Here is a 21431-nt window from a genome sequence, read left to right on the forward strand (position 1 = left end):
CAAGTTTCAGGAGTGATTGGATTCAAGATTCTTGTAAAAATCCTTTTACAGATAGACAATCTTCAGTGTTACGATTCAGATACAAACACAAAGTTTGAGAAAAAAGGGGTCTGGATAAGATTCCATTTTGAATCCCTCTCTTATCTATCACAAAACTGGTGAAGAAATGGCAGAATCTCTCTCTGGAAATTCATACATCAAACTGACTCAAGAAATTATCATGAAGATGAATAAATAAAATATCTCACCGTTTCCCTTCCTGCAGCAGTTCGAATCCTTCAATGATTTTATCAAAAGGCATAATGTGAGTTATTAATACATCTGGTTAATATTTCTTGTTCATGTAATCAGAGACCAGTTTAGGGAGAGAGTCTTAACTTGTACCCTGAAAAAAATAGTGCCCTACAAACATACCACATTGCAATGTAAAGAAGAGAAAACTTTGTACAATGTGACGTCCATGATACCCATTTGAGAAGATGGATGAGGGGAAAACATCAGTTTCATAAGATGAAGAGGGCTTTAGCTGCAAATGTGTTTACAATAAGAATTAATTCTATTCTGCAAGGAAGTGTAGTGAATTGGCACGCAGGGCTCAAATCAGCACCACAAGACCTGAGAGCTGTAATGAGCTCACAAGACTGTGACTCTGAGTACTCAGTTTGACTCCGTGTTTTGTTTCCAAGATTCTTGCTAATGGGACCAGCAGCACCAGTGTTTCCATGTCAGGGTGGATTGATTTAAATCACAATAATTTAAATCACTAATTTTAATTGTGATTTAAAATCAGCAAGCAGGAAACCTTAATTTAAATAAGGATTTTAATCTCGTTTTGCGTTTGTACTTTTTTGTTATGTTCCTAAACAGAAGTTGAATACTCGGTTGTCAGTAAACATTAAAACATGTTTATTTGCAACTAAATATACCCTTTACACTAGATTTCATACTTATTTTTGCTAACACTTGATCTATATCCTTTTATTTAGTTTAACATACATTTATTCAGATTTTTATTTTTTAACTTTTATATTAGGAAATGGCAAACAGTGCATTTCTTATTTGTTGGATGATAATTACATTTTTATTCATGATTTGTGTCAAGCTTTATTTAGATGAAAACAGCAATTCAAATAGAAATGTGCAAAAACAGCATCTTTTTAATTACTTAAATGTACTGGATAAATAAGAAAAAAACGTTTTCCAAACACATTTTGCATTTAAAATTGATGAATGAAACAAAAGCAAGTATTAACTGTAGTTACTGAATTGAAGTGATACTTTCTGGTCATCATGTCCTTCAAGATTTTAGTACTAATAGAATCTCATCCTCTTGCACCTAGTTTTTATTTATAGCTAGGAAGAGGAAAACAAGCTTTTCTGCTTTTTCAGTTCCCAACTGGTCTGTTAACTTTGAATGATCTAGTCCTTGAGCTGAACTAGTTGAATAAAGTGACATGAAGAAAATCCAAAGGGGAGGAAATGGTATCGACAATGTTCTGAGCCGAAACGAAGTGTAAAAAACATCTATGGGAGAGTGACGTGAAAATGTGTGTCTTGAAAGCTGAGGGCAATAAACCAATCCCCCTGGTTCAGGGATGGGATTATGGTAACAAATCTTTATCCTGAAATGTTGTGAAAGGGTTTAGGTATTCAGGTTCCTGGAGTCCATATTTGGTCTCCAACCACCACTTGTTTTGGGAACGAGGAAATATTTGGAGTAAAAAACTCTTTCCATAAATTGCAGAATGGGCTCTGTCCTAGACAAAAGACGGACTGAACTTCCTGTTTCAAGAGATCCTCCTGAGAGGGGTCCCTGAAGGGTGAAGGAGAAGAAGTGGGGAATAGAGTGGATGTGGATAGAATAACTTGTAGCCATCACCTCCAAAATCCAGCTGTGAGTGGTGGTAAGTTCCCAAGCCAGTAAGAAATGCAAGAGGCAATTCCCAAAGGGAGGATGCAGAATGGATTTGTGCAGCATATTCAGAGAAGGGGACTGTTCTTGGCCCTTGGCCATGCTATCAAAATGGTTGTTTGGAGGGTCGCTAGAGTGGGGAGGTTGTCATTGGGGTTGGCCCTTTCCTGTGAGGCCAGGATCTCTTTCTTGTAGGTCTGGAATAGGCCTGAAATTGTTGATGTTGGAAGGGCTGGGATTGTTGTGCTATCTGGGATTTACTGAAACATCTCTTTGTTCCAGGTATGTAGATTCCAATTGACCGCAGGGTAGCTCTTGAATCTTTGAGGAAGTGAAGTGACGTGTCAATATCATTTCTGAACAGCTCCTGTCTTTCAAATGGGAGGTCTTCCACTGTGTTTTGTACTTCACAACAATGATGGCTAAAGAATGTGAAGCTGAATTAGCAATATTAAGGAAGCCTGTAAAGAAGTCTTTGCTATGAGCTAGCCCTCGGCAATGAGGGCTTGGATCTGATTCCTCTTGTTCTGTGGCAGATCATCAATATCATCAATAAAACTCCTGGCATGTCAAAGATTCCAGTGGCTTAAAAAGGCTTAGGAAAGTAGACACAAACCCTTCTTATAAGGAGGTCATTAAGCAAAGGGCATTACAATGGGACAGAGCCAAAAGAGGTGAAAGGAAAGACCTCCAATTCCTCCAGTAGTGGGTGGTCTCTTTGTCCAGCAAGACCTGAACTCTTCTTACAGGGATAGGTAAATAGCACAGAGATTTGAAAGGTTAGGTCTGAAAAAGCTGAAACCCAGAGAGACTTCAACCCTTCTTACAGAGTGGTCACTCAGCCAGAGACATCAAAAGGCCCTGCTACTTTAAGATTGAAGGGAATACAACTTTATACACCATTAAACAGGAAAGTCATTTTTCCTAGTATATTGAAACAATCCATGGTTTAAATAGGCAGGAGAAAGGTGAACCAAACTCTCTTTGCAGGGTGGACATTAAGCAAGGGGGCTTTACAATGGTCCAGAGCTAAGAGTCGTGAAAAGTAGAGCCCTCCATTCCCTCAGCAAAGGCAGTCTTTTTGCCCAGAAAGTGCCAGAGGGCCAAGACAAGCTAGAAAATGGAGACCTAAACCCTTCTTACAGGGGAGGTCAATGGCTCAGAACATTTGAAAGGCTAGGTTGTAAAGAGCTGAAGCCCAGGGAGACCTCAACCCTTCTTAAAGGATGATCATTCAGCCTTAGTTAGATAATGATCCCACAAATCATTTCTGATGGAAAGGAGTGGACCTAGATCCCTGTTTACAGGGAAATCCTTTTTCCTGGCACATCAGGGGGAACAAGAATAAATTCCAAGTCCCTATTTCAGGGAGGGCCATGCGTGCAATGTGTGTATCCTTTTTCCATGGCTTTTTCTTCCCTTCTCTTTTCCTGTAGTTTCTTTGATGTTTCTGTCTTCTTGTCAATTTTGTCTTTTGAGTCGCTGGAGAGAGAGAGAGAGAGAGGAAGAGAGATATGATTAGGTGTGGGCTCAGTAGACACCATGATTACAACATCAATTCAGATTAAATGGACAAGGTTCTTGCCCCTCCTTGAAATTACCAACTCCTAGTCTTCAGCACCAATCTATGGCAAAGAGCAGGAGACCTTGCGGCAGAGCTCAGGGCCAGCTGGATGCAGATTACACTGGTTTTTGACTTGACTGAGTGTGTGAGTAGGCCACAGTCAGAGGAAAGCTAGGACAAACCCTTAACTCATCAAAGAGGCTGGTTTCTATAACTAGATTTCAAAGTAGAGTAATCTTGGCAAAGTGGGGGAAAGATGTACACCCTAGTTACAAAGAGCTCCCTTTGGACTTTGGCATTAAGAGGGCATTTTGAGCATTAAGAGGTAGAGAGGAGAAAAAGGAAACAGACCTGAACCCTGGTTACAGTGCAGTCACTATTGCTTTACAAAAATGCTACTCCTTTAAACTAACCTAGTGAGGAGGGCTTTAAACTAAGTTCGACGGGGGATGGAGACCTAAGCCCGAAGGTAAGTGGGGAAGAGGGACACCACAAGGAAGCAGAAGGAGGAGGGTGCAGCAGGGGAGGCCTCCCAATTCATACTGTGAAAGTAGGCCAATTGGCTATTTATCTCAAGTGCCTGTGCACAAATGCAAGAAGCCTGGGAAACAAGCAGGAGGAACTGGAAGTCCTGGCACAGTCAAGAAACTACGACATGATTGGAATAACTGAGATTTGGTGGAGTAACTCACACGACTGGTGCACTGTCATGGATGGGTATAAACTGTTCAGGAAGGACAGGCAAGGGCGAAAGGGTGGAGGAGTTGCACTGTATGTAAGAAAGCACTATGGTTGCTCTGAGCTCCAGTATGAAACTGGAGATAAGCCAGTTGAGTGTCTCTGGGTTAAGCTTAGAAGCAAGAACAATAAGGGTGATGTCGTGGTGGGTGTCTGTTATGGACCACCAGACCAGGAGGATGAGGTAGATGAGCTTTCTTTACTCAACTAGGGAAAGTTTCCAGTTCACAGGACCTGATTCTCATGGGGGACTTCAATCACCCTGACATCTGCTGGAAGAGCAATACAGCAGAGCACAAACAATCCAGGAAGATTTTGGATAGTGTCGCAGACAATTTCCTGGTGCAAGTGCTGGAGCAACCAACAAGGGGCCGTGCTTCTCTTGACCTGCTGCTCACAAACAGGGAAGATTTGGTAGGGGAAGTAGAAGTGGGTGGCAACCTAGGCAGCAGTGACCATGAGATGGTCGAGTTCAGGATCCTGACAAAAGGAAGAAAGGAGAGCAGCAGGATACGGACCATGGACTTCAGAAAAGCGGACTTTGATGGGCAGGATTCCCTGGGAGGCTAATATGAGGGGGAAAGGAATCCAAGAGAGCTGGCTGTATTTTACAGAAACCTTATTGAGGGCACAGGAGCACACCATCCCGATGTGCAGAAAGAATAGCAAATATGGTAGACGCCCAGCTTGGCTTAACAAAGAAGTCTTTGGCGAACTTAAACACAAAAAATAAGTTTACAAGAAGTGGAAGCTTGGTCAGATGACTAGGGAGGATTATAAAAATACTGCTCGAACATGCAGGAATGAAATCAGGAAGGCCAAAGCACAATTGGAGTTGCAGCTAGCAAGGGACGTGAAGGGGAACAAGAAGAGTTTCTACAGGTATGTTGCCAACAAGAGGAAGTTTAGAGAAAGTGTGGGCCCCTTAGAGAATGAGGGAGGCAACCTAGTGACAGAGGATGTGGAGAAAGCTGAGGTACTCAATGCCTTTTTTACCTGTCTTCAGAGACAAGATGAGCTCCCAGACTGCTTCACTGGGGGGCACAGAATGGGAAGGAGACGAATATCCCGCAGTGCTGAAGGAACAGGTCCAAGACTATTTGGAGGGATTGGACATACACAAGTCCATGGGGCCAGATGCAATGCACCCAAGGGTGCTGAGGGAGGTGGCTGAGGTGATTTCAGAGCCATTGGCTATTATCTTTGAAAGCTCGTGGCAACAGTGGGAGGTCCCTGATGACTGGAAAAAAGCAAATATAGTGCCCATCTTCAAAAAAGGGAGGAAAGAGGATCCAGGGAACTACAGACCGGTCAGCCTCACTTCAATCCCTGGAAAAATCATGGAGCAGGTCCTTAAGGAATCCATTTTAAGGCACTTGGAAGAGAGGAAGGTGATCAGGAACAGTCAACACGGATTCACCAAGGGAAAATCATGCCTGACCAACCTGATTGCTTTCTATGATGAGGTGACTGGCTCTGTGGATGTAGGGAAGGCGGTGGATGTGATATACCTTGACTTTAGCAAAGCTTTTGATACTCTCTCACAGTATTCTTATCAGCAAGTTAAAGACGTATAGGTTGGATGAATGGACTAAAATGGATAGAGAACTGGCTAGAGCATAGGGCTCAACGAGTAGTGATCAATGGCTCCATGTCTAGCTGGCAAACGGTCACAAGCGGAGTGCCCCAGGGGTCAGTCCTGGGGCCAGTTTTGTTCAACATCTTCATTAATGATCTGGAAGATGGGGTAGATTGCACCCTCAGCAAGTTTGCGGATGACACTAAGCTGGGGGGAGTGGTAGATACCCTGGAAGGTAGGGATAGGATACAGAAGGATCTAAACAAACTGGAGGATTGGGCCAAAAGAAATCTAATGAGGTTCAACAAAGAAAAGTGCAGAGTCCTCCACTTAGGAAGGAAGATTCCCATGCACAGCTATAGACTGGGGACCGACAAGCTAGGCAGCAGTTCTGCAGAAAAGGACCTGGGGGTAACAGTGGATAAAAAACTGGATATGAGTCAGCAGTGTGCCCTGGTTGCCAAGAAGGCTAATAGCATATTGGGCTGCATTAGTAGGAGCATTGCCAGCAGGTCACGGGAAGTGATTATTCCCCTTTATTTGGCATTGGTGAGGCCGCATTTAGAGTATTGTGTCCAGTTTTGGGCCCCCCTCTACAAAAAGGATGTAGACAAGTTGGAGAGGCAAAAAAAATTATTAGGGGGCTGGAGCACAGGACTTCTGAGGAGATGCTAAGGAAACTGGGCTTGTTTAGTCTGCAAAAGAGAAGAATGAGGGGGGATTTGATAGCAGCCTTTAACTACCTGAAAGGGGGTTCCAGGGAGGATGGGGCTAGGCTGTTCTTGGTGGTGGCAGATGACAGAACAAGGAGCAACGGTCTCAAGTTGCAGTTGGGGAGGTCTAGGTTGGACATTAGGAAAAAGTTTTTCACTAGGAGGATGGTGAAGCACTGGAATGGGTTACCTAGGGAGGTGGTGGAATCTCCATCTTTAAAGGTTTTTAAGCTGAGGCTTGACAAAGCCCTGGCTGGGATGATATAGCTGAGGTTAGTCCTGCTTTGAGCAGGGGGTTGGACTAGATGACCTCTGAGGTCACTTCCAACTCTAATATTCTATGATTCTAAGGGGGAGGAAAAATCACAAATATGAAAATACCTGGAAATGAAGAGGTAAGGGAGGAATCCTGCTGAGTCCTACAAGGTGGTTATTTATGAACATTCTTATAGTGTTTTTATTGAATAGACTGCATGTCCCTCTCAATGTGTGAGGCATTTTTGTTAGAAAACAGATTGCTGACGTATGAGGTGTTAAATCATCTGGTTGCAAAATAGTAGGTTCATATGCCATTATTGTGTGCTCAACCATTTTATCACCTCACATATCAGCAATCCGTGTCCATCAGGTATTCTTTGTGCACTGATATTTAATGCCTTAGTGGACTGATCAAACTTTTATTAATACTAAGCAAATTTTAAAACACAAGAAGAAAATCTCCAACACACAATCAGAATAGCTGCAGTTTTCCGCTCCAAAACTTATTTATCAATGTCTAATCTCTTTTCAAAGGGGTATTTTATCAGCCATAACACTATTTATCATTGTAACTGATATCTGAATAGTTTCCCCTGGTGTTTTCATTTCTCACTTGTAAGCATCTCAGCAGCACACACATCACCCACCCAAATGCTGTATTACCCACCCATGAGAGGAGTTATATCAAATACAGGCAAGAATTAAAACTACACCTTTCTAGCCTTACAATGTTCTTGTCCTGCATGGAAGGATGGGGTTTTACAGAAACTCAATGTGATTAAATGGTGTGACATTGATTAAAAGGAGAGGGAGAGAGAGAGATTTATTTTTTAACATGTTCCACCTTGAAATCTCCACAACCAATGTCTCTAACTTCAATAATTTACTGGTAATTTATGTCAATAACCATCTTTCTCAGGTCATCCAGTCATACTCTCTCCTGTGTGTTGCTGTAAAATATTTGGGTATAGCATTGAGAACTAAAGATATTCATTAAAAGTTAAATTCTTGCTAGTATTTTATGTACTAAATATTTACTCTAACAGCAGTGACTTTTTTTTTTGCCAAGATAAAATAGAGGTGTAATTAGACACATCCACATGCTATGTCATATGCATAGATCAGAAATGTAACCTTACTAATTGACTGTAGATGAATAGGTTTAATTTTTTGAAAAATCTCTTACAAGCATCTTTAGGTTTTGAAATAGTTTACTAAAGTTTGACATGCATATTTTTGTTTTTCTGAGTAAAAAAAAAAAAAGGGGGAGGGGGAAAGGGAGAGAATATTGTCCTGTCTGAATGAACTGTTCTATTAAACAGTGACTTTGTACTGTTAAAAATACTATGAAATAAATTTGGACTCCATGTATTACATTTTGGAAACAGAGAAAGAAATGGGCATAGTAGTTGTGGAGGATCACCATGCTAGAGATTTGCATTCTAACTTCAACAGGAGACCCTAATGTAAACTAAAATGTAGGTAAAATTAACTCTCAATAGAGAATAGGATCACACTATGTGAGACCTGTCTTACATTATGATGTTTGTACCCTAATCCACTGAAGTATCGACTTGATGCCTCTAAAGCTGCTGCCTTTTTATGCAAGGCTTTTGAAGGTCAAAAGAAGTTAGTGTTAGATTGACAATTCCTGAGCCTCAGACAGACAAATAGAATGTGTTTGTTTCTTTGAAAGTCCCCAAAAGTTAAATTCTTTTTCTCTCCCACATTTATACGATGTGGTTGTAGATACCCCTTGTACCTTTTTGCTTTCTTCTCTAGCAAGCTAGCTGCTCCTTCCTTAAACTGTACACTGATGCTGTTTGTTGTGTTGGAAAGTGTGCAACTATAAAAATGTTCACATAAACCAAATCAAAGAACAGAGGTGTGTTAACCTTTCTCTTCCCAAAGTGGATGAAGATTTACTTATTGAGCTCTGTGTCTTCATGTAAAATATCAATTTAAACTCTTTTCAAAAACACAGACTGTCTCTTGTGCCACCTTGAGTCGGAGAGCAGGCCCCTGGCTACTGAGTGGCAGTCACAAAAGTTGTAAGGTCAGAATTTTTCCAACCCCAACCTCTGCTCAGCACTGGAGGGAAGGAGACTGAGTGTGGCTCCCTCATTCTAAGGGCCAACAGGAACCAGCCTCAATCCCTATGTAAGTTAGAGCAGCCTTGGTTTTACTCTTACATCAGCCAGGTATGATCTCTAAGGGTACGTCTACACTGCAGTTAGACACCCACGGCTGGTCTGTGCTGGCTGACTGGGGTTCAGGCTATGGGGCTTTCTTTGCAGGGTAGACTTCTGGGCTCGGGCTGCAGCCCGAGTTCCGGGACCCTCCCACCTCGCAGGGTTCTAGAACCCAAGCTCTAGCCGGAGCCCGGAAGTCCACACTGCAACTACACAGCCCCTTAACCCAAGCCTCGTGAGCTTGAGTCAGCTGGCATGGCCCAGCTGTGAGTTTTTAATTGCAGTGTAGACATATCCTAAGGGTCTACCCTGCAAAAAGAGCCCTACAGCAGTGAATCTCAGATCAATGGTCAACTGATTTGGGATCCTGCTAGGGGGCTAAAAATAGCACTGTAGACTTTCAGGCTCCAGCTGGAGCCCAGGCTGTGAAATCTACACCTCTCCCTGGGTTTCAGAGACCAGGCACCAGTACAACCCTGAGCACAGCAGGGAGAGGGTAGCTCTCAGATCTACAGTGATATTTTTAAACCCCTAGTGCAAGCACCGCAAACCAGTTAACCTGGGCTCTGAGACTCCCTGTTGCAGATCTTTTTTTACAGCGTAGCCAAAAGGCCATACACCAGCTGGAAATCTATGGAAGGAGCCTTTGTTTCGTTTCACCCCTAGAGCTTACGCCCCTTTCCCCTGCCAGAAGAATTTTCAGCTGGCCAGGTACAGATTCTGGTTTTGCACTCAGGAGTCAGATTTCCACACCTGAAACATTTTACAGGTGCATTTTGGGGTTTCAGCTTTCTGGCACGTCTCTCTTTTAGCATCTTTTGACACTTTCAATGCACAAGGGTTATGATCCGAATCTTTTTAGATATAATCTCCAAATTTCTGATTTGACAGGTACAGATTTAGAACTACAATTTGGTGCTTCTCTAAAGCAAATAACTTTGTTGGAAATACTTGAATGTAATAATATACAGGAGAGAATGGAGGAGGTTCATCTATATGCGTGCTGTTTAAAGGAAAAAATGGCACAAAAAGTGGCTGAAGATCTATTGGCTGTTAACTCCTTTTTTGCACAGCACAATTGAGTTATGTGTAAGTCAGAATACCCTTTGCTATGAGCTCATAAACTCTCCCAAGCTGATCAAAGTAGGGACTTACAATATGAGATTTCCAAACAACAGCCCAGGTGTCACAGAACATTGTGCCTGTGATTTGGTAGGTAACACAGAGTCAATATTGAATTGCTTTTAGTGTCAGAGGATACTGAGCTGTCAGAAGTGTAGTCAATCCAGTGGGAGGGATTTCTTGGAAAAAATCCAGATCTTAGTTCCTGAACAAGATAAATGATTCAGTCATTGATATGCTGTCAAGTCAATCAGACCATTCACTAGATCAAGTGTTCACAGAACACTGGGGTGGTGGATGTTCACCTCAGAATTGAGCAGTAAGGTACCAGTTGCCTGTGCTGGAACAAGAGGAAGATGACACTGATGCCCAGGTGTCATGAGATGTATAGAAGTTTTATTAGTCTGAACGTTTTATTAACCCCAACTGGTTACACATGGAGGGTGCTTCAGGATCAGGGAGGAGTTCAATACATATGGGGAAGGAGACCTAGGAGAGTGGTGGCCTGGAGTTCCCTTGCTGTGGGAAGGGCCACATAGGAGCAAGTGGGAGGAAGAACTGTGGGAAAACTAGAAGAATGGAGTTAGCTTCTGAGGTGAATCTTGAAAAATGGATCAGACTCCAGGGCAGTAGCCCAGTAGATTGGCATTCCGTAGAAGAGCAGAGGAGCGAAGTGAACCGAAGATAGACTAAAGCTCAAGACCAGGGTGGTGGGAAGTTGCTTACTTTTTATTTTTGTCCGTTTCTTGAGATATTGCTGAGGGTTTTCCCAACAGAAGCTCTGCAGGCTACTGCTTTGGGGAAAGACTGAGGCTGAAGAGAGGAGCTCATGAAGGGAGGAAGATGTGTTGATTCCCACTATTTTGTCAGACATTTTATTTGAGACACTGATACTCCAAAACGGGTGGAACTGGAGTGTGGCCTGGCCAGAGGGCCAAATGAAGTCCTGAGGATGAAAGTGGGGCAGTCACTGAAATGCTGTTTCCTGCGATGAGGCAGCAGTCCACAACAGCAAACTAGGACATCAGCTTTCTGTTTTCTTATGTGTCTTCTGAAGTCCTCAACCAGACAACTTCGAGAATTGACAAGTTAAATCAAGTTCCTTGGAGACTGAATGAGCATTAAGCTTCAGAAGGAGTTGTGAACCATCTAACTAATTCTAGTCTATATTCATGCTTTTTTAATACCTATTTTCAGGAATTTGAAAAAAAATATCATGAGCTGGGATGTGGTCTACTACCACTCAGTGTATCTGGGCCATCAATGGTTTTAGTAGTATATATTCTGAGCTGAGGAAGAAACATTAGCCCAGATTGTTTGCTATGGAGAGGGAGAGTGATCAGAACACTGGAGTTGGACATAGTTCCCAGCTCTGCTACTGATGTCCCCTTATACCCAATAGCCCACTTTGAGCACTCACTTGGGATGTGAGAGACCCAGGTTCAAATTCCTACTCTGTCTGATTGAGAGCAGCAACTTTAAATTCTGGTCTCTTACTTCCCAGCTGAGTGCCCTAATCACTACTGGCTATACTGGGCCAGGATCTCTTTCAATCTCTCCTGTTGAAGCTGTTCCACTGTGCATGAAATGTTTAAATATTCATGGGGCTAGAGAGGAAGTGAGAGTGACTCCCCCACCAATATTTTGCACAGGGTCCAATCTGGTAAACTTGCCCTAACATGGCCTTTGAGTATTCCCACTGGATTGGGCCCCATAAGCAGTTTAGGTGAGGAATGATTAATCTGTGACTCCCACCAGAGTTTAGGCTTTTGTTAGGCATCAGGTCATCAATGTCAGATCTGAGATGGCTTTGCACGTGCCCACCAGTAGATATTTATGGGGACTCCAGGTGGCAGCTGAACAGAGGTTTTATGAATGCAGTGGTGCCGAAATGTTGGACTTAGGTGGCGAAAGGGACAGTTAGAGGCACCGATATCCTCTTGCGAATCTAGCCCTTAATTTCTGTGTGCTGCTCAGTTTTTCGCTTTTAAAATGGGGATTGTTGTGTATTTTGTGTCTTGCCTAATTGCCTAGGTTGCAGTAGCAACAGAGCTTAGCTTGTTGCCTTAGCAATAAAGAGACTATTAGAGCATAGCTCAGCCAGTCCTGGCTGGTTTGAGTGTTCGTTCAATAAAGACACTCCCTGTGTTGCATCTCTCTGTGATCCTGGACTGATTTCTCCCTCCGAATACAAGCAATTAAAAAGGATTCAACATAACAGGGATTATAAACCTCACAGCAAACATTAGTGTTTGTTCAGATAATACACTGGGGATTTTCAGGGCTGGATTTAGGGGCAGGCGACCCAGACGATTACCTCGGGTGTCAGGCTGGGGGGGCGCTGGGTTCGAGGTGATATTTTTATTGTTAGCTTATATATGGCATGAAAAAATACAGATGTATAGATCCTAGCATGTAAATTTATCATCTTCCATGACACGGATAAATCATGCATGCAAATTGTGCATCAAAGTCATGAAATGGGTTACAAATGCAATAAAAATAAGGTATTCAAAAGTTTAACAAATGGAGCTGAGGGTAGAAAGTTACCCGGGGTGCCATTCGGTCTAGGGCCCGCCCTGGGGGCTTTAACATAACATGGAAGCACTGGTTGTAAAATTAAGTAATTACTGCTTCGCATCCTGCAATAATGTAGAGGTAAAATTCTCTAATTCACTCTTTGCTGTTCTAGCTTAGTTTGATGAATTAGGAAAAAGTCCTATAACTTCCTAAAAGGATGCAATTTCAAAAGGATCCTGCAAAATTCTGCTGATCCTTCACAGATAAAGTCTATGTTCATTTTGGAAACTAATTCTAAATTCACAATTTAACATTTAACGAACACTTCATTTCACATGTAAGTCTTGCCCAGAGAAAGACTGCCTCATGTGCTAGAAGTGTTGTTCTATATGTGCTGTCTCTGAGTGTGTGGGGAGAAGTTGCCTGGATTTCTGCAAAATGCACTGAAACAAATCTGGTTAGGCAGCCTGGTAGGTATGGACGTGCACAGCTCAACCAAGGTTGTGAGACAGATAAGCTGCACTATGGACATACCTCAAGCCATATTTAGTGTAACATGGTCAGATCTGAAAGCCTTGAACTGCATACCAATACCCAGTATATAGGAACTGGATGTATGACATATTATAAGACTGCACATGAGCACTGAGGTCAACTGACAATTCTAGTAAGTTTGTGCTGTGAATACATGAAAGCTGGTAACAATCTTTTCTGATTTGCACATGTTTTTGCCAACTGTACCACTGGATATTTGGGTTGCAAGGATTTGGTTTTGTTTTAACAAAAAGCCATACTCAGAAAATAATAATAATAATAATTAAAAATACCACCAAGAGACCCTGGCTCCTATTCATTGTATTAACTGTATATGAGGCATGGTTTATTCTTAAAACAACTGGATTTATGTATTCATTTTTCACTTCATCATTTAATTATCTGCTAAAGCAATTTGCTACTATATTGTGCCAGGAGTGATATCTCTTAAATATGATCTTGATGTTTTTAAGACAGTGCATATATATGTCTGAACTAAATAGCTAGTTGGAATTGAATTTGTCCAGAGAGTAACAAATTTACAATTGCATAAACAAGGATTTCTTCTGAAAAGCTTCACATCTATTAAATATCTCACTCAAATGTTAAAAAGCCTAATTAGTCAAAGTCCAATATTTGAGCTGTTAGGATAAATTACCTGCAATTAGCAATAACAAGTGCAGTAAATTGCAATATTTCCCCCAATTCTGGAGCGTGCCTCTGAGTCACAACTACTGGGAATTTTCATTTGTTTTAACAAGAAATTATAACACGTTTCCCTATCATTATCTTCTTAAATTCTCACAGTTCCAGCAAGACAACAGGCAGTTTTCCATGTTATATGTCAGGGGTGGCCAAACGACAGCTAGCGAGCTGCATGCTCTTTTACAGTGTGGCTCACGAAGCCCTCTCCCCACTCTCCACCTACTGGGGGTGGGGAGGAGCTCGGAGCTTCTGCCCAGCAGGGAGGGGGGTTTTGGGGCTTCAGCCCCACTAGGTGCACCTACTGGAGCTCGGGGCTCCAGCAGGAGCAGGGCTGAAGCCCTGGCAAGCGCACCCCACATGGCTGAAGTCCCGAGCCCCAGCAGTCATGTCTTGGCTCTTGCACTTCTGAAGATTGTCATATGTGGCTTAGAGGGTCAGTAAGTTTGGCCAACCCAGTTAGATATATATTAGCTGTCGGCCCTTTAACAGCCTTAGAGACATAAATTGTTGAAACTAAAACCCTGGAACATGTTCTCCCCTCTGCTTGTGTAAGCAAAGTACCATAAAACCTGAAGTGGTACCCTAGGATCAGGGCACCATCTAGGCCTAATTTAGAACAAATCTTTTTGCTTTACGACTTATAAAGCTAGATAGAAACATACCAGCCTTGAGGTAGATTTGAATCTGCATAAGGAACAATGTAAAATTCTGTTTATTAAAAGGCGTCACATTTCATATGTTAACATAAGTAGTCCTTTAAAAATAAGAATTCTTTCTGGGATAGAATTTCTAGGATCCCATGGCTTCATATGAATTGACCTCTTTAACTGCAGAGGAACATTTAGGGAGGCACATGAGGGGGACCCAGGCCAGCCCTCCAGGGGGGTGAGGAGGAAGCATCATCCAGTCCAGCTGCAGCCCTAGCTGCAGTCCAGTTCTACCCCCTGATTTGCCTTCAACCCAAGCTCCTCTGCTGAGCCAACTGTGCAGTATAGAGGGAGGTGCAGACAGATTCCATTACTGGTAAGGGTGAGGCATAACAGGAAAAGTTTGGGCACCACTGTCCTAAGAAGGAGGCACTGATTTCATTTACATGGGATTTATAGTGGAGCAACTCCACTGACTTCCGAATTTACACCATGGTGAGTGATCAAGCCAGAAATGCTAATTTAAGGCTCCATGTTACAGGACTGTGAGACATTTAGGGTATGTCTTCTCTGACGGTGGCAAATTCGCTGCTGTCAGATCAATTTATCCTGATCGATTGAGCAGAAGTGAAGACCCGCTCAACTCCCCCTCCCTCCCTCCTCCCGAGGAAATCAGAGCTACTCGGTGCAAGCCAGTGCAGGCAGAAAGTCAGCTTGCCTGTGCACACCATTTCCATTCTCTGGGTTGCTCTGAAACACATACATCCTGTTTTGTCCTCTTCTGCCACAGCCTCCTTCTCTCCTCTGCTCTCTAGTGCTAATCTTGGGGTAACTCTCTCACCCATAAGGTTTGCTCATGTTGCTGGGCACTGCACCCATTTCTCCACATTGTTCTAAAGCCTCCCTGCTGAGCAAAGAATGAGACCTGAGTGCCTTGGCTTTCTATACACTTTTTTTGTCAGCCTGCAGGCTTGACGTGTAATGTAATGGACAGCCAGGCTATATCAGAAAGGGTCTGTGTCAAAACATCAGAATGCTGGGGCATGGTGCTCCCTCTTTAACTGTTCTGTCTGGATTTAAAAGGACAAGAGGCTCCATCACAGGGAACATCATTTTATCACTATAGGACCTTTGTAAAGGGTGGCTGGCTGAAAGCAAATAGATATTTTTATGAGCTCCAGTCTGGGAAAGGAATCTTTATAAGTATGAATGTGTGTCACAGCTGAAGAAAAGACACAGCTCATGCAGCACAGCTGAACTGCATCAACCTGTGACTATCACACAACCCAGGTTGTCTGCATGGATTCTATTGGCTGGTTTTGCTACTCTAATTCTTGGTGGAGCTATAACATTTGCAGTTTGCAAGAGAATGTTTAGGGTCTGAAGCTTTTTGGATCCTGTAAACTTTCTCTGAACATATGGGACCGGAATCTAGCACCTTTCAGTTTCTCAATCAAAATCGATTTCCCATTCCCCAGGGTAATGGCATCCTAAACGCTAGTATATTGTTCAGCCACAAGGTGGCGCTGTGTGTAAAATAACTTACTTAAAGCAGGAGGGTTTAAAAGACTAGCCAATCAATGCCCAGCAAATGGAAGCAGCTCCCTCTGGTTCAAGTACATCTGCTTGGTGTTTAACTTTTCCATTTTGTTTTGACTGCTGAGCTGCAAGCACAGTAAATCTCCTTCATTTGTAATGGCCACCAACAAGAAGCCCTCCTTTGCCAAGCGTACTGCCACCTGGTTACAGGAGCACAGTGAGAGATTGGTTAATCTCTGATGCAAAGTAAGCAAAAAGTTTCAACTTCAGCAAGACTTCCAGGAGATAGTGAAGAAAGTGGAAGTGTTGGCAATTTACTGGATCCATGACCATTGCAGGGAGCAGACAAAACAGTTTAAGAAAAATTACTGGGAAGCCGGAGATGAGAACTGCAAAGACAGGGGCATCAGACACAGCAGTGTGCACAATAACGACCACTACACACAACCCAAAGTCTGGATAGAGTTGAGGTTTGGAAGAGAGGAAAAGTGCTTGCCTGGGCAATCAGTAGTGGAGGGAGGCTCCATTCTGGTTTCACATTGTGGGAGCTGGATAGTCAATCTGGGTAATCGGTAGAGGACAAAGATGTATTCTGGCTCCCCAGAGGCAGCAAGGGACAAAAGGGTTTTCATAAAAAAACAGTATATGTGAGAATACTGTTAAAAATCTCTTTTTTGAAAAAGTTTTCTTTTACTACACTCTGGTGCAAATTAAGGGCCATTGTAGAATGGAGTTTTTTGGGTATTTTTCAAGTCAAACCAGAGGTGTAGGAATACCCAGCCAAGGAGGCACTCTGAATTAACAGTCCCAAGATCTTTACACATTTAAATACCTTTCTCAAGTTCTGCGTGGTGAGAATGACATCTCATGCAGGGAATTTAAAGTAGATGCTAAGAGAAATGCAGAGACAAGGTAGGTGAGAGAATATTTTCTGAGATACAGAAATTGGTCCAGTAAATGATATTACCTCACCCACCTTGTCTCTCCAATATCCCGGGACCAACATGGCTACAACAACACTGAATGGGATAAAGAATGGGACCTGCAGTTGTTACTCAGGTAAAACTCCCTTTGAAGTCTGCAGAGCTTTATTTAAAGCATGCAATTTTATGTTCAGTATTCTGACATTCTTCCATCTCTATCATACATCTAGTTTAAAGGCACAGTTCCCATCTGAAAAGATAATACTTAATTCTATCCTTCCCTCTCTAAGCTATTTCCTTCTTAAACAGATATTTTTTACTCCATCTCAGCTGTGTGTGATATAACCAGTGCATTCTGCAGCAGTCATTCATTATTAGAGAGAAAGCTTGCAAAGTGATGGGGCTCCCATTTTAAGTGTAGCATTCATACCTCAAAAGGTAAAACAATCAGGCTCATACTGATCCCTGGTGGCAGTTTACATTTCCAAGGGCCCGCCATCAAACAACCCATGCATGCCTCAGCCTGAACTCCATCAGCTACAATATCTTTGTGAAATGCAACCGTCATGGTTTTTTGCTGAGAAAGAAGCAGTTGTTGAGATTAGTCCACTGAGGGCTTTAAAGATTAGCATCAGAACCTGGAAGTGTATTAGGAATCTGATAGGCTGGTGTCTGGAATGATACACTGAAATGGTGTGTTCTTGTCCACCTGCTTATCTAGAAGGCAAGCTGCTGTATGCTGAACAAGCAGATGGGAACATCCAGAAGTGTCCTGAATTTTGTGAAACCTCTACATTTTATTATTCAGTTTTGGGATTTTGAAGACTTCAATTTTTGCATGAAATTTCCCTCTAAATTTTAACTGGGTGTTGTCCAAATGCAATTTAGTTTAAAAAACAAACAAGCATGTAACTAGTTAAGTGAAACCTAGGATATTGCAAACAATATGAATCCTTATTTGAAACTTTCTTCCTCAGCTTTCAAGATAAGATCAGAATTTAAAAGAGAATATGGCAGCCCAGAACTTGCATTTTTCAAACCAGCCACCGAACTCACAGTTCGAGGCAGCTTGTGTTCTTTTGTACCACAAAATTAGAATGTGATTTTCTTTACTTTATTCTAAAGCTGGCAAAATGAATTTCCCATCTGTTTATGGCATATTTTTTTAAACAATATCTATTCCAAAATGACTGCAGACACGATAGTCAACCTCATAGTCCCATTGTTTTTAAGATGAAAGACTGCAAAATTAAACTTAAACTGGAGGAGAGATTATGTATGAAATATATAGTTAGTTTACTTTGCCAGGATTTAGGAAAAAACTCTCAAAGATGCATTCTAGATTTATTACGGGAACATAACATAAAACATTTGAATTGTGAGCTCTTAGTGTCTGGTAAAATGCAAGCTTTGGGCAGCTACATTTTTTAATTCTTCTACTAATAATATAGATATAGTTATGAGAAAGTATATTTCATACCAAAGATGCTATTTAGCTAGTTTTTATTCTAAACAGATGTGAAATGTCTGTGTGAATGACTAGGCTCTCTGTTATTTTAAAACAGTGAAACTAGAAAAAAAGACATGGGGAAAAATCTGACAGTTCCTCTAAAATGCCAGATCAAGCATGCTAATTTTGTTGCGTTATTTGTGATTCATATTTATTTTCTACTGTCAAGCAAATAGGCAATTCAGCTTGATAGACAGATTCCTACTACAATGATTACAGAATGTCCAAGTTGGGAAACACTTGGTTCTGATTCCCTAAGGTTCCAAATGGGCAAGAGAGAAGTTACTTAAGGTTGAATACAATTTAAATGACAGTTGAGAGTGTGAGATATAAACAGCATGTTGCTTCAGAAAGTCAGAAACCTTATAATCAGGCACTACTTGCTTTTTTCAGAAGCCAAATATCATTGCTTTCCAATGGATATAATTTTATTTTCCAGTAAAATGTTGTTTTTTTTTGGTGGGGGTTTTTTATTGTTGTTGGGTTGTTTGGGTTTTTTTTTGTTTGTTTGTTTTTTTTTTTGCGGGGGCGGGCACAGTGTTGATTTGTAAGACACTTGGAGAAACAAATGCTGCCTCAAATCCATTTTTCACCATTTAATCTTCTCTATTGAAGGTTACTTATAGAATTTTCCAAGTATCCATCTGAGAGATTTATTCATTAAGGAACATATGGAAAGGGATTAAACTTAATAAAGGAATGATAATTTGCTGATGATCTTAAACAGCAAATTATCTTAATCATCATTTCAAACATTTTACAGCAGATACAGGCTCCACAGTGAGCAATCAAAGCTTTTGAGTTCAGTGGTTCTATAATTTCTAGTTTCAGTATTAGTCTTTTGTCTTCACTGACACAAAGGATTTTTTTTTAAACCAACAAAATAAACTTGTGATAGTTAGTTCACTAAAATCCTAAATGGAGATAAAGCATTTACCACAACGTGTCTAGGCAAGATCAGAAGTGAAAAGTTCGCCATTGTTCCTACTGCTTAGGTCAGAATAAGGCTCCATATGGTCTCACCTGGCATTCCAAGCTATTGCTTATGAATCCTGAAACTTGAGTCTTATATGAAGTAATATGCAAGATGCACACAAAGCAAGTCTAGAAAGCAAATGAAGGACTTTTCTAAGTGGATGTGTCTGGTCCCTCGTTGATAGATACAACATTAACACCACCAAACTTATTTCACTGGTGACTGTAAGGAGATTTTAACCAAGTTCTCTGTTAGTGAGTTAGTTTTTAACAGAATAAACCCAGATATATTAAAGAAATACACAGAATTAACTATTCAAGCTCAGTTGCTGGTCACATGTTATATTCTGTTTCTGTTCCCTGGCTGGAGATACATAAACCTAATCAGCAGGTTTCTGTGACTGTATTCTGAGAAGGTAACTAGGAAATTTGCTTCATTCACGTATTTAAGCATGAAAGTTTAAAATGTATTACTATGAGCATTTGTGCCATAATACTCAATTGCAAGAAGGTTTACAGAAAGTTAATACAAACAGGGCCTGAAAAAGGCTTAAATACATTTAAAACAGAAAAAAGTGAACATTCACAGTTTTTCATGAATATTGACTCCGCTGTAATATATTATTTATATCAGCCTTAAAACATTCTCTTTAACGCCCATAGGGTGCATAACTTTTTTGAGAGGGTAAATAAAGTAGTCACTCTTCCCCTTATCTTTATACCAAATGGTAAATGAGTAGACTTTTTGGGCTTGTTAATTTTCGTTACAGTTTTGCAAGGTTGATTGCCTACACCAGATTATATAAATCATACAGTAAGCTCAACAACACCCTTCCAAACGTTATATTGTATCATACATAGCCATTCCCCATTAACATGGATAGTGTTAATAATTAACACAAAGTCCTGCTTTATCATCTCTATACAACACTTCTGAAATCAGAAGGTAGCCACTAAAATAACCTTTACTATTTATATTACTATAGTGCCTACAGGCTATGCAAGAGTTTGCCTTATTTCTCCAACATTAGCTGTGACAATGCCTCAATTTCCCTTTGGTAGTCCACCCCCTTCTGCTGGTAGGGTAGTTTAATTTAACCTTTTGGCTAAGTTAGTAAACTTCTCCCATTCAATGGTACACAAAAGTTCAAATCAAAGACAAACATCCTCCCCTGGTGCAGCAGTTCTACAATAATCCTGCACCCCTTGCTTGTGGGGGTGTCCACTTACCACTTCCAGGAGGTAGCGGAGTTGCAGGGGTGTCTGTGTCCTCCTTATGCAGAGGTTCCAGCCCAAAGACTCTAACGAGTGAATCAGCCATTCAGTCTGCATGAGAATGTGTATGCAAGCAGGGGAATCACACCCCTAGCTGTAGTGCAGATGTAGCCTTAGGCCTTCTTCTCCAACCCTACCACAGGCTTCTGTTTTAAGTAAAGGAAAATACTATTAGTCTCAGATCAGCAAAATAGCCTTCTGGCAGAATTACAGCATACTTTTGTCCCCAGACCTTCAGGATCCTATTCCCTCTCAGTCCTAGGAACTGCTCAGCTCTGTTTCCTCAGACTAGGGAGAGGAAAGACACACTTCCCTTGGACCAGAGACAATCAGTTCTCTTCAGGCTTGCAGACCTGCATTCATCAGCCCAGGTGCAAACTTTTTCCTTAACCGGCTGCACAGCAGGTTCTGAGAGGTGGAAAATGCCCTCTGACTAGCTCCCTTTTCAAGGAATTAACTCAGATCCTCAAAGGTACTTAGGTGCCCAAGTCCCAGTTTAAGGCTCCACTGTGATCCACAAAACTCCTGCCTAGCTTCCCCCTAACTTCCCCCAGTGCCCATGTTTTGCAGTCCAAGTTCTCTAGGTGCCAAAGTATCTGCCTCTGGACATGTGCACTGTTGCCCTGCTATATGTACCCAGATGCTTCAGCCCCAGGGCAATCCATGAACCAGGGGAAAATAAGCGTTTGCCTGCCTAACTCACATGTGGGGGTGGATCTGCAATG

At 41.7% G+C, this 21431-nt stretch overlaps 1 long non-coding RNA gene across 1 annotated transcript; it reads right to left on the reverse strand.

The window, feature by feature from the left end:
* Positions 1-2582: 2582 nt before the first annotated feature.
* On the reverse strand, positions 2583-21141 carry LOC137151912 (uncharacterized). Its single transcript, XR_010919404.1, has 3 exons — positions 20939-21141; positions 20662-20852; positions 2583-3394 (listed from the first exon to the last, which is right to left on the reverse strand). It is a non-coding gene; the product is annotated as an uncharacterized lncRNA (long non-coding RNA).
* Positions 21142-21431: the final 290 nt, after the last annotated feature.

This window comes from Emydura macquarii, unplaced genomic scaffold (assembly GCF_026122565.2).
Source record: "Emydura macquarii macquarii isolate MOO-44397 ecotype Brisbane River unplaced genomic scaffold, CSIRO-AGI_Emac_v2 contig_1119, whole genome shotgun sequence".
NCBI lineage: Eukaryota > Metazoa > Chordata > Testudines > Chelidae > Emydura > Emydura macquarii.